At 40.7% G+C, this 6,562-nt stretch overlaps 1 protein-coding gene across 1 annotated transcript in view; it reads left to right on the plus strand.

Moving 5' to 3' along the window:
• Nucleotides 1–6,562, plus strand: part of SGIP1 (SH3-domain GRB2-like (endophilin) interacting protein 1) — a 226,394-nt gene that overhangs the window by 1,969 nt on the left and 217,863 nt on the right. The window lies entirely within an intron of this gene.

The following is a 6,562-nucleotide window of genomic DNA, read 5'->3' on the forward strand; positions in this document are numbered from 1 at the left end:
ATGCCTGAACGGTATGTGGAATGAAGTGGGCGGGCATCGGGAGGCCACTATGGCACGGGGCAAGCACTATGGGCAGTCTATCTGAAGTGTACCTGGCGTATAAGACGACCCCCCACTTGGAGGCATATTTTTCAGGGCCAAAAAATCGTCTTATACGCCGGCAAAAACGGTATTTATAAATCCATATTGTAATTCTTGGTTTGCGCAACTGCCTCCTCCTCTATAGTAGAAGTATCTTGAAAGGTGTATGCCTTTTTTATTCTCTGTGCCCCAAAACCTGACACAATTCCTGGGCATAGATAATTCGTAGCACATCTTCGTTGGATTAAAAAAATGAATGAACATGAGTATGGTGATACAGACCATTAAGCACATAACCTCTTAAATGTAGTGCATCCACCTTGCCCACAATGTTTGTTGAGTTTGTTTTCTGTCAGTATATAGAACAGTGCTGTCCAATGGAAATGTAATATGAGTCACAAATGTGATCCATATGTGTGATTGGAAACTTTCAAGTACACACACATTTATTTAACCAAATATGTAAAAATAAATTTCAACATATTGAAATGAAACATTTTGATTCTCTTTGTTTTGTACTCCCTTTAAAATCAGATGTGCATTTTACATTTACATCACACCTCAATTTGGACTAGATGCATTTCAAAGGACATTTCAGACATTCCTAATTTTAACAAAGACTTTTTTATTGTGTCTCCATTTAACAAGAAGGTAGATTTGGAAAAGAGGTTTGTATATTTTATCATCCTAAGGAATTTGTTATGTCTTTCCTTGCTAATAAAATTTTTATTTATTTAATGAGTGATATCAGTTGAAATTTATCAGATATCTTTCCAGCAACTAAGGAGATAATATAATTTTATTTTAAATAGCTTAATATTGTGAATTATATTTGTAGATTTTAAATGTTAAACAATTTTTCTTACTCCTAAAATAAAGCCTAATTTATTATATCATATTTTTGAAAAACTGGACTCTGCTGTTATTTTATTTGAAATTTTGCATCAATATTCATAAATGAGATTGAGCTATAGACTTTTTTATTTTTACTATTTTTTGCCAGGTTTTATAATTTAGAAAGTGAATTTTAGAGCTTTTACTCTTTTTCTAGTTTCTTAAACTGTTAAAACTGCATCAGAGTAAACTGATTCTTCAAAGAGAAAAAAATTCCATTGTGTTTGAGCCAATTATTATTGACCGGGCCTGTACTTCAAGCATATTGCTACTGGGCCTGTCAATGGTCCCTCTCAGCCATATTCATTATATCCTTGATCAGAGCTCTAACACTTAAAAATTTCAATAAGAATGGTTTCACTACTTCCATGCACTCTTTCTGGTTCTCAGTGTGCTCTTTTATCATAGCAGCCTGTTCTCATTTATTGCTGCTGTAATGTAATGTATTATTACATTAAACCAAATGTAAAACATAGACTTTTTTTTGCTCTCATTTATTGCTGCTGTATCCCTGAAATTAAACCAAATGTAAAACATAGACTTTTTTTTAAAAGACTCTCCAAGTTTCTACATTTCCTTTGCTTTCAGTGAGGATGTTTCCTCTGCTTCAGTGAGCTGTAATTATTTATTTTTTCTTTTGGAACTGCTGATTCTTCTCATGTATGCAGTCTTTATTGCTTAGCTTTGTCAACCTAGGTCTAGATCAGTGGTCGGCAAACTGCAGCTCACAAGTCACATGCGGCTCTTTGGCCCCTTGAGTGTGGCCATGAAGTTTCAATCACACTGTACGTGCGCGCCCGCATGTGGTATTTTGTGGAAGAGCCACACTCAAGGGGCTGCAGTTTGCCGACCACTGCGGTACCTCTGGACTAATATATGTTCCTTCCACACTGTGCAGGTTTGAATACGTGGCTCTCTGGGTAGGGATGGACCAATGGGTGGCAAACATATGAGGGCATGTCTTGTCTTAGGTGTAAGTGGACCAACAAATAGGGTCTGTCTCCCCTTTCCTCTCCTCTCTACACAGTGAGGAGGAGGAGGATTACACAGTGAGAGTCAGTTTTGGCCCAATCCTGCAGGCCAGGCCGGAGGGACCCCACTGGTGCACAAATTCGTGCGCTGGGCCTCTAGTATATAAATAACTTCTCAAGTATGCTGAATAGGGCAGGTGGCATTCTGAGTCCCTCTGAGATTATGAATCCTTTTGTAAGTTTTACCTTGAATACACTGGGTAATGTTGATGTGGTGCGAGTTTTTGCTTTATAGTTTCTATCCCCACACTTATTCAGGTAATAGCTCCTTTTCTTCCTTTGGCAACGCCTTTTCTACCCCTCCAACCAAGGGGTTCATACTCTTAAGGATTGGTTCTTATAGAAACTTGCCTAGCTTCCTCCTCCCCGTGTGTATTCACAACAGTGGTCATGTAAGTCCAATGTAAGTTTTGGCTTAAATTAAGTCCATCTGTGAGACCTCATCAAATCTGGCCCCATTGATTAGCCCAAGGGTGAACAATAATTCAAGCCAGGTCAAGCAGAGCCTTTCCCAGGAATATTTTTGAATAGATCTGGCATAGGCCAGCTGTGGAAATATAAGTTTAAAGGATTTAATTGACCAGCTCCTGATCACATGGAGAAAAATTAATAGGAGGAAAGAAGCTGATGTACTGGAAGAAACAGAGTTCTGAGTACTTGGGTCTGGTATCCAAGTTTCCTGGAGCACCTTGGTTCTTGCTTTCCCTCAGCTGTGCTGTCCTTCATATAACTCTGCAAGCTACCCAAATAAACCCCTATTTTGTCCATGCCAAATCCAGTTGTAGTTCTTCATTTTAACCAAGAGTATTTAGAGTATGCGTGCATATGGACTAATATGTTGCTCTTTCAACTATTTCATCCCATGGAAATCTAACCCTTCACATGGGATCTTTTATTAATTTCCATGGGGTCTGAACAATATTTTCCCTTCTACATTCATTTGAATTGCCTCAGCGGAACAGTAAGAGGGATATTGGATACATTATTTAAACTTTCCTTCTATGTTAATTTTTTTCCTCCTTCCTTTGTGATTCAGTTCTCATTAATTTCTTTCACTTTCTGAAATATGAACTGATTTCCCCCTCAAACATTAAAATTGAGTGAAGAAATTAAACTATATAGTTAGAATATAATAGGATTTTATTCCAAAAACAATGTGGAACAGAGCATCACCACTGTAAAAATGTTATTTCAGAAACAGTTTTAAATGTCTAGTGACTTTAGTAATTCAGTTTATGGTCTTGAACTAGTTGCAGGCAGTGTGTGAGCACTTGGTGTGATCTGGGTACACACTCATCATTCTGGATTAAACTCCTGGACAGTTTGGAAACTTTGGTGCAAGTTAATAATTTACCCAATATTTTCCACAGATCCTTTGGCTTCTGTTAGACTTTCAAAAAATATTCCATTGCCGAAACTGGTTTGGCTCAGTGGATAGAGCGTCTGCTTGCGGACTGAAAGGTCCCAGGTTCGATTCGGTCAAGGGCATGTACATGGGTTGCGGGCACATCCCCAGTGGGGAGTGTGCAGGAGGCAGCTGGTCGATGTTTCTCTCTCATCGATGTTTCTAACTCTCTATCTCTCTCCCTTCCTCTCTATAAAAAATCAATAAAATATATTAAAAAAATATTCCATTAATTACAGCATAGGACATATAGTCAATAATATTGTAACAACTATGTATGGTGCCAGGTGGGTACTGGAAATATCAGGAACACTTTGCAATGTATATGAATGTCTAACCTGCAACTCATACAAAATAATATTGACTGTAAATTGTCAATTTGTCAAATTGAAAAAATTAATTAAAATATATTAAATGAGAATAAATGCATCTTTAAAAATATTCCATTATATTAGAAGCTATATATATTCTCCTTTGCACTTGTTGTTAAGCAAACACTATATTGGGACTGATGAAATTTGGGGCACAATCAAAAAATACCTTGTTCCTGAGCTAGCCTTCCCCCCACCCCCAAAAATAAAAAAACTATGAGAAGCCATTGGCTGGTGTCACTTGGTTGGAGTATCATCCTATACACCCAAAGGTGGCAGGTTCGATTCTGGGTGGAGAAGTGTGCAGATATTCTTACAATTGGTGATAGTGCCTTCTCAATAAAGTTACACAACGTTTATCCAATCATGGGACTAGCCTTAACTGCACAGCCCTTTCTTGGTCCTTCTCTGACAATCTAGACACTTTAATTTTCTTATAAATACCCACTGACTAAAAGAATCTTTGAACTCTCTTTCTGTCCCTAGTTAGTTGCTTCGCTGCAAGTCTAAAACAAAACTGATGTGTGCCCTAGTGAATCTATTTGAAAGGTTTGCTCTAACACACTGTAAAAACTTCATGGGGTGAGGGAAGGTAGGCAGCCAGGACTTCCCTGGCTCTCTCACCCCTTACATCTCTGACAGGCCTACACTATCCCAGCATCTCAGTGCTTGCACTTACTTCCAGATTTTATATAAACCATTTTTCTTATTTAGAACTCTGGATCTTATCAAGAACGGCCACTCCACGCCCATTCCAATTTTATCTGAACTCTAAATTCATCTCTGTAAGAGAAACATCCCTAACTAATCTCATTTGATTCGAATCTTCTACTTAGCAGCGTCTCAGAGCTCTCCAACATGTTACATTTCCAGATATGTCACCTGGTCTTTCACTGAGTTCTTCTCTGTGCATGTCATATAATTCTAACTTGGCTGCAAACTTCTTTGATGCCTCCAGCAGCCCTTTGGTGGTTTATTACAAAGCTAATATGGAGGGTTTATTATGCTCCAGACACAATGCTAAGTAATTTACTGGCGAGGTATTTAGGACTCTGCTTAGCACATAGTAAGCCAGTACTAAAGGTTTGTTATTAATACTATTTATAGCCCTATGAAGTCAGTATTATTATCTTCTTTTCCCAGATAAGGAAACTGTGAGGCACAAAGTGTTATATAACTAGTACAAAGTCATAGAGTTCATTAAGTGGCAGAGACAGAACTTGATCCCATTCTGTTTGGCATTATTATCTATTCATGTTCTTAATCAGTACAACATTTTTGGCTAAATACACACACACACACACACACACACACACACACACACACACCAGTCTTTTTTTTTCTCCAATAATGCTCTTGCTGTTTTCAAAGTAGTATAAGTTGTACTCAAGACAGGTTTTTGCTCAGAAATTTTTTCCTCTTTTAAAATTCAACTGCTTCGTAGCCATAAGGTAAAAGGCACAAGTATTTGTATCTCTCTGGAGAATTTCATTTTAATATTTAGAGGCCATTGATATACAGTATGTGTCCTTAGAGAGAAGAATGAGGTTTTTTTTTAACTTCTAAGTTGCTAAGGAACTGATTTTTTGCTTTTTAACTGTTAATATGCTATTCCAGTCAGCTTCTTTAGTTATATTTTCTCTAGTAGATCCAACCACCGATACCTCATATATGCGCTGGTGGAAAGAACAAGACTATGTCAATGGCTGAGCAATATTAAGAGTTCATGGGTACATCTGTAACATAAATGATTAATCGTACGAGAGGCCCAATGCTGATCATGTAATGTATCTTGCTTCTTCACGTTATTTCAGTTGGTGCTCACCATTGCTCTGGGACATAATGGCTTTTCTCCTACGCATGTTGCTGGATTGTTGAGGGGGAAATGCCGCCTGCTGATGTCGTCTCCTGGGGCTCTATAGAGGCCTTTCCCTTCCTTCCCATCTCCCCTCCTCTCTTCCTGTCCCTCCGGCATGCCACCTACCCTCTTCTTCCATAGCGGCCGGCCAGGGCCGGAGCCTGCTTGAAGGGACCGGGGTCTGGGGGCCTCTGAAAGGCTCCCGGGGTCAATGCGGACCAGCCAGGTGACAGATTCTCAATCCAAGCAGCCCTTCCCACGTAGGCAGCACCAGGGCACCCAGATCCCATCCCATCCCAGCTGAGAAACCCGGGGATCCATCCATCCTGCGGCCAGAACCCAGCGCAATCGCCTCCCTCCGGATTTCCACGGGGAGGACTAATGGGCTTGAAGGCGCTTACAGATGCCGGTGGAGCGGCGTGAAAACGGGGTCCTTTAGAAGAAAGTTGCTTTGCTATCAGGACTGCAGTTGGCAGCAGCAGCCACAACACCTAGGACAGCCTGGCGGCTCGCGTGCGCGCCGGGCCAAGGGGCTTGCGGGCAGCGGGACTCGAACGCGGAGCTGACAGGCGCCCCGCGGGGTCCGGTCTGTGGCCGCCCGCGCGTCCAGGTGGCGGCGACAAGAAGCGACGTGCACAGCTGTCTTTCGTCGGGCTAAAGCCTCCCCTCTCTGCCTGCCGCCCGCCGTCCCGCCTCCCGCCCCAGAAATTATCTCAAGCGTTGCCAGTTTGATTCCAGAGCCCCGCTCGGGTAGGGTTCTTTTGTTTCTTTGTGTTAATGACAGTTCCCAGCATTGGCATGCCAGGCTCGGTTAATTTCCTGGATCTCTTGAAGGCAGCTGGGGTGAAATTTCTTCTGCATCATCCTTTTTGGGGATAATTGTTTATGACGTCAGCCTGATTGATTTTTTTTTTTTTTTTGA

This window comes from Myotis davidii, unplaced genomic scaffold (genome assembly GCF_000327345.1).
Source record: "Myotis davidii unplaced genomic scaffold, ASM32734v1 scaffold122, whole genome shotgun sequence".
Taxonomy (NCBI): Eukaryota; Metazoa; Chordata; class Mammalia; order Chiroptera; family Vespertilionidae; genus Myotis; species Myotis davidii.